This window comes from Vidua chalybeata, chromosome 4, assembly GCF_026979565.1.
Source record: "Vidua chalybeata isolate OUT-0048 chromosome 4, bVidCha1 merged haplotype, whole genome shotgun sequence".
Classification (NCBI taxonomy): domain Eukaryota; kingdom Metazoa; phylum Chordata; class Aves; order Passeriformes; family Viduidae; genus Vidua; species Vidua chalybeata.
Window position 1 is genome coordinate 45,434,639 of NC_071533.1, and position 24,361 is coordinate 45,458,999.

The 24,361-nt window shown below is 36.0% G+C and overlaps 1 protein-coding gene across 3 annotated transcripts in view; it reads left to right on the forward strand.

Moving 5' to 3' along the window:
- The window catches only part of SPOCK3 (SPARC (osteonectin), cwcv and kazal like domains proteoglycan 3), a 162,624-nt gene that overhangs the window by 119,491 nt on the left and 18,772 nt on the right, over positions 1 to 24,361 (forward strand). The gene's annotated exons all lie outside the window — the stretch shown is intronic.

Here is a 24,361-nt window from a genome sequence, read left to right on the forward strand (position 1 = left end):
TCTCCAGTGTTAGTCTTTTAATATGCTATCATTGCCCTTAGTTTTTACCAAAACAAGATCAGCATTCTCTCTGCTGGAAGCTGTTTCACCTAATGAAGTTACCTTTTGTGTGTATTCTTTCAAGCATACTTAAATTTTCATACTCTTGTGCTAAAACACTGAAAAAATCTAGAGACAAATTTTTTTTTGCTTCAAAAATTGGAATTTTTCAAAAATTAAGAATGAACTCTTCTTGATGATTTAAGTTGCCAGGGAGTCAAGATTACTGGTGCCTAGTTATATAAAAGAAAAGGAAAAAAGGTCTCATGGGTATAGGAATTAGCACTAATCCTGTCCTGACAGATTGTCAGAGCAAGCAAAACACAGGGCTTTTCCAAGTGCTATATTTTGTTGCAACGCTGAAATTTGTTAATATATTTTCTTTACAAGGCCAAAAGCCAGGAAACTTGAGAAACACAAAAGTGAGCTAAGCATCATTAGTGAAATTTCAGCTTTTATTGTGACAGAATACAAAATTTCTTACAGCAGAAGTTCTTCTAACAAAAGTTATAAGAATACAATCTTTGTCTTTAAATGGAGCTCTGTAAAGTGTTGTTGCGGTTGGACTTGATGATCTTGGAGATACTTTCCAAACTAAATGTTGCCGTGGTTCCATGGTTCTAAGCTGCTTACAAATTTGATGAAGCCAAACTGGCAAAGTAAGGTTGCTGTTCCTTTTTCAGGGGTAACTTAAGTAAGGGTTTCCTAAAATACATCCCCAACCTAGGCTGTTTGGGACAGCTGTTCTTCTTTTCAGATCTAAATTTCTGATTTTTTGGGTGTATCTGGAGAGCATACTATGTCTATGAACATTCCCAAAATAGTCTTGGTGTGGATCCCTGTACTCCTTTGGGAAGTAAACCACTATTGAGAAAAACAGATTTTCTTTTAAAAATATATATGGACTTAATAAAGAAATCCTAGGGTCCTTTTAGTTGGAATTGAGCTATGAAGTTTATCTAATCCTTATCTCTGAAGAATGCATGAGGCAGGTGAGGAGTCCAGGTTTTGTGAAGGCTGTCTCATTTTAATGATACATTTAGAAACATTGAACACAGTTGATGTTCAGGGTCTCTTAGGTTAAATCCATAAATGAAAGGGCTAAGAACTTGATTTGGATCTAGATGTGTAAGTTGTTAAGAAAAACAAAAGTTACAAGCAAAAAAAAAAAGCCCCAAACCCCACAACAAAAAAACCCACAATAAAATAAAAATCTTTACCATCTTTGTTTTGATTGTAATTTAGATAAAGCAATGGATATCATATAAGCTATAAACTATAATAGGTACTCCAGTAATTTTTAAAAAGAGACAGAAAAGACAAACTTAGGGTTACAAATGAGAGAGGGACATCTGCAGAGCATTAGAGGCAGTATTAGGGGAACACAAAGTTAGAAGTAAATGAATATGGGTAGTATAGAACAGAGGGAGGGCTTTGGAAGTTGTGTGGAGGCACAATGAGAAAAAAAGGTAAAGCAGAATGGATGGGAAGCACTACCACTTGTGACAGAGGTGTTAAAGAGACACGTGAGGAAGCATCTTGTTTTCCAAGCATAGCCGTTGCCTCATGTCCTGCTTTTGCCCCAATCTCCTTTTCAAGTATGTGCCAGGATTTGGGGTACCCAGGTCATACTGAGTTGCACAGCTTTGAGTGAAAGGATTTCATTGAGTCAGAACCTGCAGATGTTTAGTTTCCTAAGCACTTCTGAGGCTTTTTTTCAGTGGTTATGTGGAACCAGAAGCTTAGAAGGATTCTGTGCACAGCACATTTTTACAAAACCGAGGAGTCTTTTGTCCCCTTGGCAATGTCTAGGCACAATTTTTTTCTTTCAAATAGTAGTCATGGTCATTTTGCCCTGAGATGTAGCAAGCCCTGTCCGTTGCTTTTCCTGCTGTTCAGTCTGATGGGTAAGAAAAAATACACATGATTCAAAGTGTGGTCAATGAAGACCACAGGCATTTCTGCAGAAATTTTGTCAGCAGTTGAGTGTATGGCTGACAGCTGTTAGCTATGATTAAAGAACTTCAAAGGTATTTAAGAAAAGCATCCATTGTTAGTTATCTCAAATTTGCTCTTCTCCAGACTACATACATTGGGAAAGTTTAATTATTCTTAAAATTAAAAATCTTGACAGAGTGCTTTGTTTTATTTCCCTGTCAAGCTGCACTAATATTCTGACAAATGTGTGCTGTGACATGCCCAGGATCCTGGTCTCCCAAAAAGTCTATTTCAAAGATTTGGAAGATGTGTTGTACACCATTCTTCTCAATTATGTCTTTGGATATCTTCATCATAGAAAGAAGTCTGTGTTTCTGCCCTGACATGGGGTCAAGATTTAGCTGGGACATAACAGTCACACTGGAAAGCTCAGGGCCAATGGAAGGCCCTGCAGTTTAAATGGCACAAGCTGTATCATTGTTGGTAAAATACTGAATATGCATTTTTATTAGCTATTGAAATAGAAGAATTCAGTCTCAATAATTTTTGAGTTAATCTCTAATAAATCCTATGCTAAGAGCTCACATGATATTTTCACTAAAATAAGAGATTTAGGCTTATATTCATGGAAGGAAAAAAAAGGGCTTCTCTTTCTTTCAGCATCTGAGGAGGACTATGTAGGTAACAAAGAAGCTCTTACAAATGTCATACTCTTTGACTCTAAGCTTTTGCCAGAAGGAGCTGAAAAGGCAACATTACATGCTCAAAGTATTTTCAGACAGCATATCTGAAAGACTTTAATCACAGAATATGACGGCTCTCTCAGCTGCATCCTGTTTTATACTGAATACCGCCAAATTGTTAATTGCTTTGTAGAGATGGGAATAAAGAACAGTAGGATTAAAGACACTGTGGATACTGGTTTGTTCTGTGTGCATCAGTGCTTGAAAAACAAATAGAGGGACAAACAACCAAGCAACACTCTACCAAATCCTCTGATTTAATTTGCATAGCATCATCTTTTCAATATGTGACCTCTACTGCTCTTCATATAGTACAGGTATAGATGCCAAAAAAGAGCTTTTGTTTTGTTTACATTCAGAGAGAGCACTGACTGATTTCCAGACTTCACAAATAGAGATTGAGGGCCAAAATTACCACTTGTGTTAACTCCTTAATCTCTGCTTTGTATTTCTGCCTTTCAATGACAGATACTGCTGTTTTGTAATCCCCTATTTCTCTTTTGAAAAGGTAACTACAGGGCATCAATAGAGTAAAAATCCATGTTGAAACCAACATGTACTAGGCCAATTAGGTTAGATATTGTCAGTGACCTGTTATGTTATATTGCTGTTTGACCTTAATTTACAAACATGGTAGTATGTTTTAAAATTTTTTTAAATATCTGATTGTTACGTTTAATTTCACACTGTCATGCTTGTTACAGAAAATAAGGTGACCAGCCTATAAAAAGAAGCACAAAGGGAAAAGTGCTGGTTCTCATTACAGGCAAGCTGCTCTCAGTTAACATTCTCTCTCAGAGGAATATGCACAATAAATGGAAGGAGGTGGTCTTGGTAGTCTGGGAGTATAGGTGGTAGCAACATTTATTATATGTGAGTTAAATTTGCACTTGGGTAATTGTCAGCTTTCTAGTTTACTGTTCTTCTTGGCCATATATTTATATTCAGTAAGTTTTTTTTAATATAATTCCTACTACAGTTCTATAAAATGCAACAATGTAATAACTTCTCTATGCTTTTTCATTGCTTAATTTTCATTAATTACATTAATTTTCATAAATTTTGCTAATCTTTCTCAACATAGTCTTTAGATGAAGCCTGAAATGCCAGAGCATAATGATGAGTGGTATCAGTGGAAGCACTCAAATCCAGGAGTTTGTCTTATCTGTACTGATATACACTGCTTGAGGTTGGTGTCATTGTGGGCTCACAACAAAAATTGAATCTGGGCTAATATTTCTGCTCTTCCTTTTACTGCTGGCATCAGCATGAATCATGCTATTGATTTAAAAGTAAGTCAGCTATAACATTGTGACTCAGTTTCCTTGTTAGAGGAAAATACATTATCCAGAGGTAAGCCTTCTTACTCTACTGATGTTTCTGAACACTGTTTTATTGCCATTTCTGAAACCTTTTGGTTTTAAAGGTGCTATGAAACTAAAATGTATTATTGTATATACATTGTAGTCCTTCAGAGGGTATTGACTTACAAGTAAATGTTCATTTTTCTTTTATTGCTTTTTTTACTAGAATACATAGTTTTTACTTTTCAATCTTAAAGCTATTCATCTTAAATCTGTATTTATCCAAGCTACTGTTTTTCACCTTTTTTACTTTGTTACACACATTTACAGTAATGGTGAGCTGTAAGTATACCTTATGTATAATTTGAAGCTATTTGAAGATAAAGTGAAAATTGATGCATTGTGGATTTTTATGCTTTGATATTTGGTCAGCCTAATTCATTTAGAATATCCTTTTTTTCTCTGTTGTATATAAGCTGAGTGATAGACCATTTTTAACTTGATTTTTAATAAGAAGTACTATTGTTTTATCAGATTTTAGAGCTTTACTTGATATTTTATAATTAGTAGGTTATTTCTGAGCTCTCAGACTAATAATCTTTGCAACAGATCATTTGTATTTGTAAATTATTTCCATATGTATGATAGAAAGGGAATTTGCTAGCACAAAAATACTGTGTTACTGTATTTGTAAAAGGCATTTTTTTAGGATTCATTTACTGTGTTTGTGTAATAACAGAAACTCAGTGGAGCTAATTTTATTGGTTATTTCTTTGATGCCAAGATACATTTTTTACATAATTTTTTAAAATTTTTAAACTATCTTCTTTTTCTCAAGTGACAATGAGCCAAGTAAAATTGTCAGCAGTATCTTCTTTTCATTAATCAAACTCCATGCTAAGACTTTCTAAAAGGAGACTTCTCCATCATAATTGGTAGTAATGTAATTTAGTGTGATTAGTAGCAATCTAATGTGTAGAATGACAGAGAATGTGTTTGGGATGAGAGTGCTCTGACCTGTGTGCCCACCATCCCTGGTTCCCTTGTCAACTAGCCTGGGCTTAGCCAGAGCACACCCACATACCTGGGCTTCCTTCCTCTGGAAGCTGGGAAAGGCTGGAAAGGAGTCTTAGAGGCTGCTTGCCAGGTATTGTCCATTTGTGATGTGGAAATGATGAGGGGCTTGTGGCTGTGTTTGAAGGACTGGAGAAATGGAGATGCAGCTGTGTAAGCTGTTAGGCTCTACAAGTGAGTCAGTTTTGCTCCAGATGCCTGTTTCTCCTATAATTTCAAACTTCTACATGGAATAGTGTGTGTTCACTTTGTTTAAAACAGCTTTATAGTTTGAAAAGGATAACTAGAATTCGTTACTGTACTGGTAGATGACTTTTTGGCTAAAAAATTTTTGCTTTTTCTTTCTGTTCTTACAGGGATTAGAATATTTGAGAACAAGCAGTAGAAGTATGTGTTGTGCAGAAATAAGTGATATCACAAATGCAGATAGAGCAATGAGGCAGAGGCATTCTAGTAAAATACTATTAATTCAGATCAGAGTGGAGCTGATAGTGTAAAAAAAGTGAAAAGGCAGAATGTGCTTGAGCCGTCATCTATATTTTTGATATTCTCTGCAATTAAATCATAACTGCAGAACGAATTAAAATTCGTTTGAGCCTGACTGTTACAAGGAAGAAGTGAAGGATTAAGGGAAGGTTGCCCATTCCATAATAATACTGTAAAAAAGGCTAGAGTGTATACACTGTGTTTATGAAAAATAATCCCCATAACACTGCAGAACATACTTGAGAATGCTTTGAAGAAGAACATTTTATTGTTTCCAGGATGAAGTGTAATACTGAGAAAGGATTGTTAGCCAAGTGCTTGTTGTCAATATTGCAAAGAGCTATGACACTAAAGGGAAGATGGGAATATTACATACCCATCACTGGAAACAGCTCCTTGTTCACAGTTCCAAGCACCTTTGCAACATCAGTCTCCTGACTGACATCAGTCTCTTGTCTTTGATCTTCATTTGGCCTGTTTATTTCCAAGTCATTCCACTTTTTATGGCTGCTTTTGGAAGCTTTTGGGTGCTCAAATCTATACAGTTTTGTCAAATACCTAATATGTATGTCATATCCACAAATTTACTTTTAAATGGAAAATTCCTAAGGTCTCAATGCTGAGGAAAGCAGTTCTATCCTACTGTGGTGGACTGCACTTGGAGAATTTTCTCCTCATGTTTCTTGTTACCAGCAAGTGAGTGTTGAACTGGCAGATCTGGCCTTGTGTTAAAAAAAAAGTTGTGTAATACAGTTTTTGATTTCTAAAATAATCTCAGTGTTGCATCTCTGCTCACTGTGTGAGTACTTTTTATCACAGGACACCATGGGCATGCATGTCCTGTGCAAGCTGTGGCTTAGAAAACAGGTGTGCATGTTTGAGGAGCTGGGCACAGCATGGGACTCCTTGTCCATCCTGTGTGTAGGGAGCAATTCAGAGTGAACTTCCCAAACTCCATCTCAAAGCTAGCTCGTTCACTGTATGTGGGAGTGAGCTTATACACATGGGGTGAATGCTTAGAATGCATTGCTTTTTTTGTAATCCTTGATTTCTGTGGGGTTGTTCCAACACTCAGAGCCATTTATACACTGGTTCTTTTTAGGTAAAGACTCGTTATATACAAGATGAGTAATCAGTCATTCAGAGTTGTATTCTTAAAAAGTATTCATATATTTTTCACAGGGGAAAAGTTTTTGCTAGAGGAGGTTGCTTTAAAATGATTTATTATGAAAATTTTGATTAGCTTGATTGATTTTTTTAATTCCTTTCTCCTTGTGTTTTAGTAGGAGGGGAAGCTCCAAGGAACCCAATGGTGAATATGCCTTTAGAGGCGAAAAAGTTATCTACAGTGTATCAGTCTGTGGTTTTGTATGTGTTCCTGCAATTTTAAGACAATTAGGCAAGCTGTTATGATGAAAGAAGATAATTAATGCTGTTTTTATTTTAAGTTTTATAATCATTAATTTTAACTTAGATATTGAAACAATTAGTGAACAAATTCAGTTCTAGAGTCCCCAAAACATGCAAATTATTTGGAAAGTTTAGTCTGTGTAGCACAACAAACTCTATTAAACTATTTTAGGTAGTCATGAGAGCGTGCTTTTTTAGGATACATTCATTAGTTTCTTTTGCACTTTGCTAACCAGCTTCCATGGATTATAAAGTGGAAGCTTAAATATAGTCCAGACCATTAAAATGGTGTTGCATTCAATTATAATGGTTATAATTGCCTTAATTATGTAAATGAAAGGGCCTTGCCAATCTTATGGTACATTAAAGGCTTTACAAGTGTGTCACAGCAGTTGTATTGAGAATAAATAACCAAAGAGATGCAGATCATATGCTAAGTATCTGGAGCAGCATTATCTTTCTGTTCATGCAATGTACAAATAAGCTAAGGATGCCTTTATGCTTGTGTCGCATTTACTGATGTGATGGTAATATTTTTTAATGATACTTTTTTTATACCATCAATATGCAGTAATATTTAAAAGTCTTTCATTACTCAACAGTGGAAGATAACTGCTAGAAAAATCAGGTATTTTTGTAAATCATGTAATTACTTTAAATTGCTTAATTTGCTCCTCCTTCATATTTTTTGAAGATAAAACATGTGCTAATTGCATAACTTAATTCTGAATTATTTTTTCTGTAAGTATATCAGTTTATTGACAGTGAATCTGCTCGAGATCCTTAGAAGCTCAGGAATGGACTAATGATGGTTCAGTAGTGTTCTGAAGGTGGATCAATAAGATTCATGAAGTCCTCTTCATGTAGGATGTAAGCTGAGTGGTATTAAAAGAACATGTGATAACCTTTTGGCAATCACTTCTCAATAATATTAATTGAGTCTTTAGTACTTCAATATCCTATTTACTTTAGTACTTCAACTGTGCTGTGTTCCCTGTTAAATAGTTGCAGTATCATTTTTCTGAAGTGACTGTTCTAATAGCTGCCAGAATTTTAGTGTTTTCCTTAAAATATCAAAGGCCTTTAGAAACATGGATTGAAATGTCTAACTTTGGCAGCTATTGCTGGTGTTTCTACAGCTGCTATGCTGAAATTGACAGAAATTTGTTAATATCCTGGTGATGTGGTAGCCCTTTCAATTTTTATTTTAACATAAATGTTGTATCTCATTTATTCTTTGAAGCTGACCTCTGTCGTGGTAACTAGTTTCTACTTGAGCTAATTTTAAGCAAACATTCCAGTAATCTACTATGCAAGGAAAAAAAGTTTACTTGGAATCAGCATAACCTTACTTGGTTACACAATATCCTCTTTCTTTCAATAGTATATATAGTGTAATCGTATATATATACAATCAGTTCTTACACATAAAAGTAGTTTTCTCTAAAGAAATCATCTTTCTCACCCCTCCTGAGCATACAGACAGAAGTACAGAATTGGTTTACTGTTTCAATTTTGCTTTTCTTAAAAATGAACTGAACATTCTTTCATTTTTTAAAAATGAACTGAACATTCAAAAATGCCTGAACATTCTTTCACAGTTGAGAACCATTGTTCTCTTGGTTGGTGTAAACTTTTGAGACACTACTGAACATTTTAATGTGGTTGTGTGTATTCACTGATACTCTGAAAATGTCTATCTGTGCATTGAAGGTATGATGACACCTAGGCCATGTTCGCATCACTCATTTCTGGCTGTGATAATTTCTAAAAGTTTGAAATGATGATGCAATGTTAGAAAAAATTTAACAGTATAAGAAAACTATTTAACAATTTAACTATTAAACTATTAAACTATTAAACTATAAAATTATTTAACTATTTAACTATTTAACAATAATTCTGCAGGAAAATTTTTACATGCTTCTGAGTGTCTTTAAGTAAGGGAAAGATGTATTTTGAAAAACCCCCATCCTTATTTTGCATGCAAAATAGTCCCGCTAGCTTTGAGTCTTTATGTAGGTTACTGCAGCTTTACTTAGTGACTTGGTAAGAATATGTACTAGTGTCAGTATGATCTAAATCTATTTCAAGTGATACATGATCACATTCAAGTGATACATGATCACATCTTGAATGTTTTCACTGCCAAGAAGGCAGGTTTTGTATTTGTAAATACAGATTTATTTTGTGTTCTCAATGAATCAGCATTATGAAAACATGTATTAATAAAATTATTAGATCAATCCTTTGGGCCTCGAAGTATAGTGATTATCCAACTGTGTTGCTTTTTATCTGCATCACAAGATACAATACTAATTTTATTTTTTCTTGATACCTTTATTTTATATCACAGATGCATACCACTTTACATGTCAGAAATTCTCTAAATAAAACATTAAAGTCTTCATGGAAAATGAAAAACCAACTTCTTTCCTGAACACACCATGATCCATGAAATTAGCTGTGGCATCTGTTCTGCTGATACTGCAACATCAAGTGCTACAGTCACCTCACATGCAGGCATCAGCACTTGTTCAGTTTTATCAAATTGTTAAGATTTGGCTCATTAGCATGGTGGCACCTTTAAAACATAACTACCCCCTAAAATTAAATGGCTTTATATTGTGATTTACTAGTACAGAGGTATGTCTTTACTAGTACAGGGGTATGAAAAAAAAACAGCAAACAAATCTCTTTACCATTTCTAAGAGTACAAGTCATAGGAAATCCTGGATTGATTAATCCTCAGTAATAATTCCTGTCGATATTTTTGCATTATTTTTTGTCTTTTTAGTAGGGGTTTGTTAGAATACTCAGAACAGTAGTAGAGCACAGAACATTTAAAAAGAGAGTAGTAAAGTCTGTTTAAGTGGAAAGTAAGTAATTAAGACAATTTATTTGTTCTATTTGGTCTCTTTAGCAGGATTGTCTCAAATTCAAATGTGGCTGAATGTTTTAAGAAAGTTTACTATGTCTCTGGAATAGGAATCCTGTATAGGAATCTGATTTTTTTTTTTCTAGTTTTCTTTTAAGGTCAGTAGTTGAAGCTGATCAACCTCTGTAGTATTTCTGTATATACAGTTTAAGAGGATTAAAAGATATGTCAAAGATAGAGGCCACTAAATCGCTGGTATTATATAGTTACCTTCTTTCTAAAGATTTAGCTTCAGAAAAGGAATGCAAAAAGAGTCTGTAGTTTTAGCAAAGTGAACAAAATACTGCTTCAGCTCAGAAAAACAAAGAAAATAGTAATACTTTCTGGTTATGTGTTTAACCCTGTTTAAATCTATTAAAGAGAAAAAAAGAGTTCGTACAAACATATCCAAATCAGTTGGGATGTTTCTGACCATTTAATTGAGCATTGGATCATAACTAGATTTCATAGAAAATAGGATACATAACATGTATTAGGAAAACAAGTTTAAAAGAAAATTACTACAGATAGGAATAATTTAGAAGAGTTGTCCACCAGTTTTAAAGATTACTGGTTGATAGCTTAAAAGTGTTTTTTTCTGTGTGAAAAGCTGACAATAGCCAACAGTATATAGTGTGTCAAGGCTAAAGGATGCAGACAGGTGTCAGAGAGGAGCATCTGTGACAATTTGCTGCTTAGGAAAAGAAAGCTAGAGGTCAATGCAGTTATTCACAAGGTTATTGTGTACCTGTGTTTATTTCTTCATGTCTCTAGAATTTCATTCACCAGGGTTAAAGGTAGATTTTGTAATGCAAGCACTGATTTCCCATGTCCACAGTTCATCCAGATGGTCTTTTAATTATTAGTGAGAGCTCTCACTGACTGTAAGGATTAGCAGCCTGCACCTCTGTAGTGTTCATTTGTGGGAACATGAATCTCGTTGTGTAAGATGCCAGTCTGTCAGGATGTTTTTCCTGCATTGCATGGGGAGCTGTTAGAAGTTCATTGATGTTGTCAGTAAGTGATGCCAGGGAGCTGATTTCTTTAGCTTCTTGAAAGAGGTTCTCAACAGTGGCAGGAATGTAGGACTCAGTACAGAGTAAATACAGTAATTTAGCTTTCTAGCTGAAGTATATTCCCTTTCCGGAGAACATCCTAATTTTCTTACATTGAGGAACTATATATTACTTTTTTCTTTGTCTTTTCCCCCTCTCTCTAGGCCACTTGATACATAGTGTTACATACCATGTAACACTTCACTCTGCAAGTGATAAGTCTAAGGTATTGGTCCTTATAAGTTAGGGTAGGAGAGTTAGAGTGAATGATAAGCAGTTACTCATTTATCTTAAATTGGTTCATTTGCTATTTTAGATTATTTGAAATTAATTCAGTTTTTTGCATGTGATATGCAGTGTCATAAAGATTTTTCCTTTTTTCTTATAAATTTTATTTCTAAATTCCTTCAATGTATTGGGAGAGATTTAAAATCAGTTGTTTTGTAAGATCAGACTTTGATATGACAAAGGGGTCAGACTTTTGATTTGCTCTATTTCTCTTCTCAAGATCCAAAACAAATATAGAAATAAGCTTGGAGGTGGGGGCTAGGGTGTGGAGGTGGAAAACTTTGCTTAGTGTAAAAGGAGCAAGAAAGGAATATCATTTTTTCCCCAAATAATCTGTGCAACTAGCACAGAGAATCTGAATAAAGATCCAGTATATGAAGAATTAAATTTTACCATCACTTGAATTGATTTTTGTTGGGATGTTTGAAATTATCAGTAAAATACTTCTGCTACCAAACTTTTACTAGGCTACACATCAGTATTACAGAGTCATAGACTAGCAGAATGGTTCAATTTGAAAGTGACTTCTGGAGGTGCTGTTGCTCCAACCCCCTGCTCAAGCAGAGCCACCTAGAAGAGGTTGCTCAAGACCATGTTCAGAAAACTTTAAAACATCTCTGAGGATGGAGCCTCTACAACCTCTCTGGAAAACTCAGTCACTCCCACAGCAAGCAACTCTTTCCCCATGTTCAGCAGAAACCACCTGCTTTGCTTTGTGCCCATTGCTTCTTGCCTCATCACTGAGAACACTGAAAAGAGCCTGGTTCTGTGTTTATGTCCACCTTCCAGGTATTTATTCACATTTATAAGATCCCATTGTTTTCTTCTCCAGCAAAAATGGTCCCAGTGCTTTCAACATTTCATTGTATGAAATTCTTTTGATGCACAAAATGTAAAGGTCCACATTATAATTGGCTAACCAAAGTTGTCTATCGTAATGGAACATCATGAGTGATTTTGTCACATTCAGTGGCAGTTAGTGAGACAATTTCTATTAGCTGTGAAGACCTATGAAAAAGTTTGTAGAATGGTCTGAGAACTATAGCACATGTATGTATATTCAGGGATACTACGCTTGCTTCTGTGTGCAAATGCATGTTTTTCTTTTTTAGCCAAAATACAGAGAAAGAAATGCAGTCTGATCTCATGCATTTGAGGAGCAAGTTGAGAAATGTGTAGCTTAACATATAGTATGAAATATAGTCAAGAAAATGTGATTTATAGCTCAAAATATACTCATCACAAAAACTTCTTTGTCATTTTAAAGTGATGTTGTAAATCCATAAATTTCTTAACTAACCTTGTGCAGTTTACAGTGATTCTAGATTTATATGCTAACTTTCTAAGAGAAATCTCTTAGAAATATTGTTTGCCTACATGCACGCACAATGCAGATATTGTAATACTTCATATCTATATCTATCTATATATATAAAGCATATTTTATATATATACATGAAGAATCTAGACCATTGAAACTATCCTGTGGAACCAAGTGGGTTTTTTTGTAGGGTAACGTAAGCATGTACAAAATACACTGAAAACTATGACTAAAAGTAGTAGTAGTCTAGAAACCTAACATATTTTACCGAACATGAAATCATAAAAAGTGTTTGCAAATCATAAAGCCTGCAAAACAGCCTTTGCTTTGCATCTTCTTCAGGCACAGTGATGTAACATTCAATTCAATCTGAAATAAGCATTCTAATGGGTAATGATTTATTCTTGACATTTGGACAAAGGACACAAGGAGCCTTGGAAGTAATTTTTAAATTCCTAGCTATATATATTTATATGTAGAAGCAAGCTAACTATACACAGCATAAACATAAAATTGTACTGAATTTCATTACCACAGACGTCATGGAATAATTGCACAATCTACCATTCCTTTTTTGTTTTCTATTGCTCTACCTCGAAGCAAGATCTCTTCAGACTGGAAAAATGGCTCTTTTGCGGTTTAAGGACTTCCATAATGGAAATAGAAATGCATATATCCATTAAGAAGGCATTTGCAGAGAGATTGATGGTGTTGGCATGCATTTGTTAAGCACCAGGCAAACAACCAGTCCATATGTGCAGATTGCCCACAGTGCACATGCTGTGAATCTGGTGTCTCCTGGAGGCTTGCAGCTTAATGACTTGAAACTTGTATGGTACACTCTTCTGGGAGAGCTGCACATGAAATGGTCTGGTCAGAGCTTCTGCTCTTGTTTTATTATAATCTGAGTTTCCTTTTGATTTCCAGAGTTGTGGGGTAGATAAAGAACAGCATTCTAAAAAGTTGAAATGCGGGAACTCCTTTCCTGTGTAATTGAGCAAGTTGTTCCAGTGTATCATGTGGACATTGGGTCATTCTGTTGCATAAATCAAAATGGAATTTACAATTCTTATCAAGCATTATGAATGCTTATTAGTGTTATTTTGGGTGACGAGAAATTTCTTTTGGAATGGAAGCCAAACAGTAACTGTGAAAACAAAGTACATCTGCCTATTCCAGTCTTTACAGAGGTCTTATTTTTTGTTATCAGTGTCTCATTGTTAGCCTGTGTTATTTTATTTTTTCAAATTGAATTTACTTTATCTGTGCAATATCAGGCCATATAAAAAATGAACATTTTCCTGAAGACAATTTCCTTGCTTTTTTCAATGCTATAAGAGAAAAGGGTTGTATGTAGACTCAAAAATTACACATATTTGCATTTCTTTGTAGCCATTAGATAAATATCAATCAATTAATTTAGATTAAAATGTTCAGCATCTTACCTTTCAGAAAAAAAGGTTTTCATTGTTGTATTTTCTAAAAAAATTAATATCTACTATTTTCTCCCCCCACCCCCCCCCCAAAAAAAAATCAGTAACAGTATGATAATGATAAAAGGTATTTTGTTTCAGAAATATGTGCTGAGTAACAAATAGTTCATTTCACAGGAAACTTTTCAACACCAAAGTGATTAAATGGGACACCTTGATTATGTGGTGTGCAATGTAATACAAATAATGTGTGGTTCATTAGCTCTTGACACTTCAAAATGTGAGGAACTAAAGAAAGAAACAGCCTAGAAAGGGGGAAAAGGTGAAAAAAAAATGTGAATAGCAAGGATATGATGATTTTTTAATTACATCTGTGGCTCAGGAGCACAGTCTTGTGCCCACCAGGCAGATGCTTGGCTGCCTTGTCTAGATAGAAGAAAGGAGAAAAACTCACTATTATTTTATATTTATATTCAGCCATATATTTATGTATTTATGCATGTTCCTATCTTCTGCTGAAGAGCTGACCTATTTTGTATGTGTCTGTGTAGTAAATGAGAAACAAATAAAATCTAGATACCTAATATACCTAGCTGACTACCTTTCAGGGAGATTTTGGAGAGTTTGTGTGAATTGCTCCCCTGTGGGCCATTACTACTGCCTGTATCCTCAGGAATTTTTTTCTAATTGTCATCACTGTTGAGTGACTGAATAGTCAGAGGAGCTGTTGCCTGCATCTTTTTCACAGGTGATAGATATCAGTGTGTTGAAAATGTCATGCTTTCTGTTTTCTTGTTTATTAATTGCTTCTAAGAGACTTACCTAACACTCATGCATTTTTGGACTTTAGGCAGTCACTAGACATTCAGTATTCATTTAATTTATTTTGGTCAACTATTTGTTTACATTAGTAATTTTACACAGCAGTGTCATGGTGGTAGCAGCAGTGGTTTTGAGTTCAGTGCACCAGGTGTTGTACATTGATACTGTTTGGTCACAGCTCCCTCATGCTGACTCCTATTGAAATAAAGAGTATTACTGAGTAATGCTGGGTACAAGTCTAAATAGGGAGGGAACTGGCAGGAGAGCAGCCCTTCCAAGAGGGATCTGGGGGTGCTGGTCAGCAGCAGCTCAGTGTGGGTCAGCAGGGTGTGCCCTGGAACACAGAGGGCAAAGCCCTATCCTGGGGTGCATCAAGCACAGCACAAGCAGCCAACCAGCAGAGGTGACCGACCCACGGCATTCAGCCTTGGGGGGCCTCACCCTGAGTGGTGTCTGCAGTTCTGGGCCCCACACGTCAAGAAGGATGTGATGGTCCTTGGATGCCTCCAGAGGAGGGAAACAAAGCTGGTGACAGGGATAGAAACAATGTACTGTAAGGAGAGGATGAGAATTTTGGGCTTGTCAAATTTGGAGAGAAGGAGGCTGAAGAATGACTTCAGTGGTCTCTACAGCTCCCTGAGGAAGTGGAAAGGGAGGTGCTGAGCTCTTCTCCCTGGTATCGGGTGAAAGGACACATGGGAATGCTTCAGAACTGTGCCACAGGAGGATTAGCATTTTGAAAGCATTTGAAAGCATTTTGTTACTGGGAAGGTGGTCAAACACTGGGACAACCTTCCTAGAGAGGTGGTCGATGATCCTGTCGGTGTTTAAGAGGCATTTTGGACAATGCCTTTAATAACATGTGTTAGGTTATGGTCAGCCCTGAACTGGTCAGGCAGCTGGACTACTGTAGGTCCCTTCCAAGTGAAATGCTATTCTAAGTGAGTAGGAATTGTTTTAATTTGATTGCTAAGTTATGATTCTATTTAGGAGTCTGCCCAATTGCTTGTTTAATAGATTTATTCCAAATGCATTGTAACTTACCTTGAGGCACAAACAGCAAAATTAACAAATCTAATTTCTAGTATCTGGAAGATAATAAAAGAAAATTATTTTCTATGATTTTATATGTTTTGTTCTTCTCAGCCTGTATAAGAAAGTCAGTTTTTTGCAGTTTGAAGCTTTAATGAGTTTTTGGTTTATTTCTGTGTTCTAAGGCTTAAACAACAGTTTTGATACCATTTTAAATTGCAAATTCAATGCCTTTAGGTTTGGTGGGAGGTCTTTTCTTATTGTAACTTCCCTTACCAACTTGGAAACATTAGGGTTCAATGTAATTTTTTGTTTTTCAGAAATTTTTCCACAGCTCAAGTTACTGGCTGATTCAAAATACTAGTTGAAGTTGTACTGAAGTGTTTTTATATGGAACATTAAAGTACATTACCATAGTGGCAACTGCTGACCATACTGCATCATGTACTGCAAAAATGTATTTAGTCATGCCATCAGCTCTGGGACCCCCCAGCATTAAAAGGACATGGACCTGCTGGAGTGAGTCCAGAGGAGGGCCACAAAAATGTTCAGAAGGGCTGAGACCTGCAGTTGTTCAGCCTGGAGAAGTGAAGGCTCTGGGGAGAGCTTATAGAAGCCTTCCAGTATCTGAAGGAGGCTACAAGAAAGCAGGATGCTCAAGGCCTTATCCAACTTGACCTTGAACCCTTCAGGGTTGGAGCAGCCACAACCTCCCAGGGCAACCAGTTCCAGTATCTCATCACCCTCACAGAAAATAATTTTTTCCTAATGTCTAACCTAAATTTCCCCTCTTTTAGTTTGTGCTCATTACTTGTTCTCCCATTACTACAGGTCCTGATGAAAAGCTTCCCTGTAAGCTCTCTTGAGATACTGGAAGGTTCCTATGAGGTCTCCATAAAATCATCTCTTCTCCAGGGGCTGAACAGCCCCATCTCTCTCAGCCATTGTCATAGGAGAGCTGCTCCTATGAAACAAGTCCTTGTTTCGACCTTGTGGCCCTTGTCTAGACTTGCTCCAATAGCTCCATGTCCTTCTTAGGTTGGGGCACTGGAGCTGGATGTGATAGGTGGGATCTCACAAGATCAGAGTAGAGAGGGAGAATAATCTTCAAGTTGCTGGCCATGCTCCTTTCAGTGCAGCCCAGGATTCCTTTGGCTTTCTGGGCTGAGACTGCATGCTGATGGCTCATGCCAAGTTTTCCATCAACCACCTCTGAATTCCTTCTCTGCAGCCCTCCTCTAAGTCCCTTCTCCACTCAGCTTGTAGGTGTGCCTGGGACTGCCGTGACACAAGACCTTGCACTTGGCCTTGTGCAACTTCATGAGGTTTGTGTGGGCCCACCTGTCAGGTGTGTCAAGGTCCCTGTGGCTGCCATCCCTTACCTCCAGTGTCTTGACTGCAGCTCACTGCTTGGTGTTGTCAGCAAACTTGCTGAAGGTGCACTTGATTCCGCTGTTTATGTCACTGACAAAGATGTTTAACAGTATCAGCCCTACAATATAATTATTCTATACATTTAATTACCTTTATTTTAAATTATGCAGTACATGCAGTCCTATTAGACTTCCAGGTGTGGCTATAAATTATAAAAAATACCCTTTCTGCCATGTACAGTATGTTATAGGATTATGTTATTTTGTATGTTATAAGATAATGTTTATTTTTCATCATATTTGCCAACTCCGACTAATCTGTGAGCAGCCCTAGAAACTTTAGAAACTGGTTTTTTTTCTAAAACAGGAATTTAGTATAAAATGAAAACAAACTCGTGATTTTTCTCTGTAAGTTGATTGCATATTCAGAAATAATAGCAGTGTTGGTTCTTAAAGTAGAAATGTGTTGACTATGTCCTTTCAATTAATCAATTAACATATGCAGACAGCAGCAAGTAAATAAGATCCCAAGTCTGTTCAGGTATCCAAGCAATAGTCTTCAAATTACAACTGTGAAACTAGGAGGAAATTTTGAGGTTTTATGCAGTAGCAATAAGGGTTTTTCATCTTCGTTGAATGCAAAACTGGTACTGAAATCAGTGACAAAACTCCCACTAAATGGAAACAGGGTTTCTGTTTGTTTAATTAAATAAGAGCTGTGGAGAAACTCTTAAACTTGGACCTGTTACACTGCAAGGTAATATTTTCGATGGTTGTGCTTGCTGTTGAGTCCAGTAATCTCTGCACACATTTGCTGTGCCTCAGCTTCACCTTGCTAAATGTGAATGTGCTGTTGTCTGAAAGTCATTGAGGAGCAATATCAACATCTTGAAAGTGAGGCAATGAACCATGCAGACAGGAAATCAACAACTTTCTGAGCTCAGTGCAGTAAACAAAACATGGAGTTTGACCACAGTGAATTCACAGGTGGCTGTCAGGGCCTGTATCTTTTAAAACTGCCTAAATAGCCTAGTGATGCAACTGGCCCTATAGAATAGAATAGAATAGAATAGAATAGAATAGAATAGAATAGAATAGAATAGAATAGAATAGAATAGAATAGAATAGAATAGAATAGAATAGTCTGGCAGGACTCTGTAGTGCCGTGTTGATTTAATGGTGATCATTGTTGAAGAAATTAGGAACTTTTGTGTGACCATTGAAATTCAGGTATCACTGTGATATGTTTCTCTGTAGTTATTGATGTGTTTAAAGAAATACAAAATACTTCTAAGAGCACGGCCCAAAAAAGGCAGAAGAGAAACATATATGAAATTGAATTTCAGTAGCAAAAGGAATAACAGCTAGAAAATTATGTTAAAAGTCTTTTGACAGAGAACAGAAGAATCTATGTGAGAAATAGACATAATTTTGCACTATAAATGTTTCTTACTGTTTTTACTAGGATATCTTCAAAACCATTATCAGTAGGTATTTCATTATGTCTTAAAATAATTGTAGTACTGATTTTTTTTTTTTCACTTTTAAGTCTCAGGTACTGATGCATTATTTCCAGACTCTTGCTGATGTCAATGATAGTTTAAGGACTTCTACAGATTTTGTAAACCGTGCAAAACAGTGATGCCGTTATTAGGACAGTAGTTTGGAAGTCTCAGATGCAGTGGTGAAGAGGCTCACAGTTCATGATACTTGGCAGTTCTTTTCAGCTGTAGGCAACAGTGCTGATAATCAGCACAAGCAGTTAGTATAAATGCCTTTCATGGCTTATGATTAACAAGTGAAATTATAACTGAATAGATTACTACCTGGCATCTCTAATTGCCCATACTCTTTTTGCCTTGAAAGGTTCTTAATCACCATGTGGGAGAACAATGTACATTCTAATTATATAGATTTTGTCTAAAATGCAACACATTTTCTTGTGTAGATTTGTTTCAAAATATGATGTCATATTTCTTTAAACAAAAAGGTTGTATTTTTCTTTTCTTTTAAGAGACTGCAAAATTTATTAAATGTAATTTTGCATTGTGAAAAATGTCAACAGAATTGTTCAAACAATCATAACTGATCAGTGTTAGCATCCCTTTCCTCTTCAAAGAAGCAAGTACTTGGTCTGGACAGCAGCAAATTGAGGGTGAAATTCTGGTTGTACTGAAGTCAGCAATAATTTTACTACGGATTTCAATAGGGTAAGGATTTTAAGAGGGCTTTGTTCTGTTTTGCATGCACATGGTGCTGATTTGTGCTTTCTGTAAGCAGTTCCTTTTGAAAACTTCCGGCATGGGCAGCGCTGCATGCAGGTAGCCAGCACAAAGACTGTGGCTGGAAAAGAATTTTCTGAAACCTATCATGATACCAAGACTGACCCCTCATGGTGTCTGCTTTGGATCTGATGTTGGTTTGTCACACTGTGTGTGTTAAAGGTTCTCTGTAACACATCTGAAGATCATTGTTGATAATGCAAGATTTTTGGATTTAAAATACATACAGGAATAACCACATTAGAAATTACCAAGGCTAAATAAATTCCTATCTGTATGAATATTCATATACAGCTTGTAAAAATTCCCTGATCTACATCAGACATTCATGAACAATCCATTTACTGCTGAATGCATAGACTAGCAAAGCATAATTGCACTTTGCTAACATATTTCATATATGCATTTGTAAACATTTTGGGTATTTGTGCCCTAACCATGTTTTTTTAGAACTCATTAGTTTCTGCATTTCTCCTTACACTCTTGATTATAGAATTTGTGTGGAGACACAGCTGCAGATGACATTTACTTAACCAGCATTCTGATTTCACTGAGGTGGTGGTAGTATAGTAGAGTTTGCATCTCGCTGCCTGTCAATTCTGGGCCAAGGGACTTGAGTCCTGCTGTTACATTACTGTATAATGGATAAACTGTCATAGTTTTCCTCAGTAGTAGAGAAAGAGTTTGTCTACCTCTGTTGGCCTTACTTTAGGGAAGATGCAAATAATTAATTAAATTGGAGTAATTCTTCCCTCTCGGTCCTCTCTAAAAGGTCTACAGGCAGCTGTGCTCTTTAATGAACAATTTTATGTGATTGACAGCAATGTTAGTGATTAAACATTCAAGAAAAACACACAAGCAAATGGTTAGAGTAAATACAAAGCGGTTTAAAGCGTCAGATCACAATCAAAATATGAAAAAAATAACTATCTGCAATGCAGCCTCGGATCTGTTAGACTTTAGTGGGATCCAATATGATGTAAGATTCCTTTATGTCAGACACTTGCAGAGCAGATTGTAGTTAATTTCTGTTAAAGGGTGATTCTTCAGCCCACTGTTCAATTCTCCTGCCCTTCCAAGAAAAGGTGCAAACCAGTAGATAGTCATAATGAGGAGCAATAATCTTCTCTCACAACAGAAAGGTCTATCAGTCCCTTCTAGGTTCTGTGCATGGTTACCTGATGTAATACACTTTTAAAGTCTTTTATCAGGACACAACATTTCTGAGTCCAGAAAATAACTAATTTGAAATGGTAAACTAATATATACGTATTTTTAAATTTTCTTTATAAAGAGCATGATTCAGTGATCTTTTTACCTTTGTCTACTCTGTTTCAAGGGATTGTGTGTCAAATGCAGGAAGTCTTTGCAGGTCTCTGTCAGTCATGATCTTGAAGGGAAGAAAATGTCCATACTATGTCCCAGAGCTGTGTAGTGCTTTCAGGAATCCTTAAAACTGAATTTTGAAAACTACCATACCTATGGGTTATGGTTTCCTTAAAAGCTTTCACCACTAACACAATTTTTGGTCTGTCCCTATTTGATACTTCCCATATCTTTAATTACATGAAATACCAGTTTCAATTGAATATACAGAGATATTTGAAAATTATCTTGGCATATAGCATATTACAGTGGAACATCTCTTTGCTATCTTTTGCTGTCTGTGTTCATAACTCTGCAATTTACAGATTAATAACATCGTTTTCATCCTCAGAAGTTAATAGTTTGGAATAACAGACCACGATGAGAAATGATAGCCAACACTAAAGGTTAGCAGCAGTTGGCAAAGGAAGCCATATACATTGACTGTCCTTCAGAAGATAAATTTGCAAATTCCACAATAGGTCTGTGAGAGACTTCTGAAAGAATCAGTATTGTCTTACTTAATTGCAATGTCTTTGTAGGTCCACATATTTTAAGATAAAGACAGTAACTTGGCACATAAATTGTGTATGTTGTGGTTACTACTATTTTTCCTGCACTCAGAAATTATTATTATATTTAAATGTGAAGTCTTTAAAAACTGTGAGGACACAAAAAGATCAGATTTATTTTATGAAAATGTAATTTATTGAAATCATTTTGCATTTTATGAAGCATTAATCATGTGCAGAATGTCTGTATGGAACATTAATTTGAGGCAGTAAGAATAAGCAGCTGCAGTTCCCTGATATGGTATCTGCAGCATTTGTATTAATTATCTCATAACATAGACTAACCAAAGTAGCAAATTCATTATGTTTAGTTAAACAGTAAGGAAATCAGAATGCTTTTATTTGTTAATTTCAAGGTATTATCTTCTTAAAATCACAGGCCCTAGAGGTAACAGATGGCTGATAAATATCAGCTTATAGAAATATAAATATATGCATGAATTCTTTTCAGTTTAGAGCCTTTTTTAAAAAAAAACAAACCAGTTCTAATGGTACATCCAGGATGGTAAAAAGATGACTGAAATGTCTGTCCCATCCTTTAGTTACAGGTTTGGAGGGATTTTTGTCCTTCTGCCAAATTTATTGGGTTTTTCTAGCACATTTCTTTTTGCCGTATGTTACTCTTCCCATTTGTGACAGATGATGCGGAGCTAGAAGTGCTGCTCTATATTTCAGGAATTGTAAGTCACTTGCATACAATTCTTAGGCATTCAGAGTTAGCCACATGGGTACTAGCCCATATTCTGGAGCCAGGAATTTTCAGTCGGAGTAATCAGTTCCTCAGGGCTAAATTCACAAGCCTCTGCAGAATGGCAGCCTTGCAGAGTACTGTCACTGAGTAGTTACGTGTGCTATAATGTTCCAGCTTACTGTAGTAGATAATGTCTTCAAAGGCAGCACTGAGATCTGATGGCAGTTTCAGGGGTACTGTATTTTCAGAAGAACATTTAAATGCCTGTGCTGGAACAGATGCTCAACATTTTCTGTGCAGCCATGTGATGATAAATGACTGGTAGGTAATGCTGTCAAAGGGCATTGGGCTACATGAGCATCAGCTGTGGACAGCTCCTAATAATCCTGCTCACAGCTGATTCAGAATTGCTGCTCTAACCAGCTTTCTGGGTGTCTAGCAATCCTGGACAGATGGGTGCAATCCTCAAGTTACAGCATGAGGAAATACTCTTGTACTTTTCAGGGAGAACAGTAGAGCTACAAAACAGTTGATAGTAATTCCTTTCAAAGAGGGGTTGTCTCTCAAGCACCGAGGAGCCCTCACATGAATTGTCTGATGGTCACAGGACATGAATGACTTGACACTGCCCTGAGCAGCCTGATGTAATTAGACCTACTTTTAGCAGAGAGTAAGACTGAACTACTTCTGGAGGTCCCTTTTAACAAATATTATTGACCAATATATTGTTCTTTGATTGCAATGCTTTTGTAAGTCATATGCAGTGATTCTAATATGTTGAAAAAGTTTGAATAGCAAGAAGTCTTGCTTCAGCACACACTGACTGATCAGTTGCCCATTTCACATGGGGTAATTACTAGTTGACTCTAAAACATGGTTGATGTGTACCCTGTTCTTCAAGTTTTCTATATACTTTCTTTATATTTACTTCCTGGTTATTTTATTGTATACATGAATTTATGAGTATAGTTCTGCCCAATTGAATGAGATTGTGTGTGCTGAGGAAGATCATCTGCATCGTTTGCGGTGTGTTTCTCATTTCTTTTTTTTTTCCTAAATCATTCTTTTGATCCTTCACTTAGCAAAAGCTACTCTTTGATATAACAGTATTGCAGTGTGCTTATTATGTCCATTCAATACTTACTAAGCTAGAGATAATTTTTTTCTGTGTCTGTGTTTACATAAAAAAGAAGCACTGTTAAAATAACTTACTTTCTCTTATGTCAGGAAGCTAAGACTGGTTTAAATTTGTTAGGGATTTCAGTACATTGTGCTAGTGCTAAAACACGTTCTTCATGTCTTTACAGCTTTCAGTAACGCTATTTTTACTTCATTAATTAGCTTGAGTGTAAAGGCACTTAAAGAACTCAGGCTGATACAGCATTTTCAAATATTTTACTTCCAATCTGTAAAGTATATTCAAATGCCAACAAAAATCATAACATTTACTGTATGTGAAAACAGATTGAATAGTTGGTTCCACCTAACATTTAAATAATATTTATCATATAGTTATATCTGGATTAAGTACCTATAAATTCTCTGATGCCTTCATTTTTTTGCATAGCCATAGCTGTTAATTTTAGAAGACAGTCTTATTGCTTGAAATGACAGTAGACTCCAGTAACCGTTGAGCTAGTGACTTTGCATTACCTTGTTCTAATTCTCTTAATGGCTACTAAAATTGATTGTAATAGCAGGATTGCTTTGCATTGGCATTATACAAAAACAGAAGTACTTCTTGGCAGGTTCCTCAGTGGATTCATGTGATTTAATATGCATTTTTTGATTACTGTCTAACCTTCTACAACCTTTACTGTCTGTCTTTCAGCATTAAAGATTCATCTCCCAGTCTATCAGGTTAAATAATAGTCTGAATAGATCTGAATTACCTCATCTTGACCTATTTTAAATCAGTACAGACAAATTTGTACAATAATTTCACTACTCTGTATCTTTACAAGCTCATCACCAGGATGAAAAGTTTCTAAACAGTTTTCAGTATGTATCAACTAATTAATATAATTTTTCATCATGTTTCAATGGCAAGCAGCATTCTGGTGAATGGATTTTCAGGTCGACCATCTCTGTTACAGAACAGGAAGTTGAACATAAATATGTTCTCTCATTCCTGAGAGGCTCGACCTTGGCCAGCAGTGGGTCTGTCCTGGAGTGGCTCTGCTGGACATGGAGGAAGCTTCTGGCAGCTTCTCACA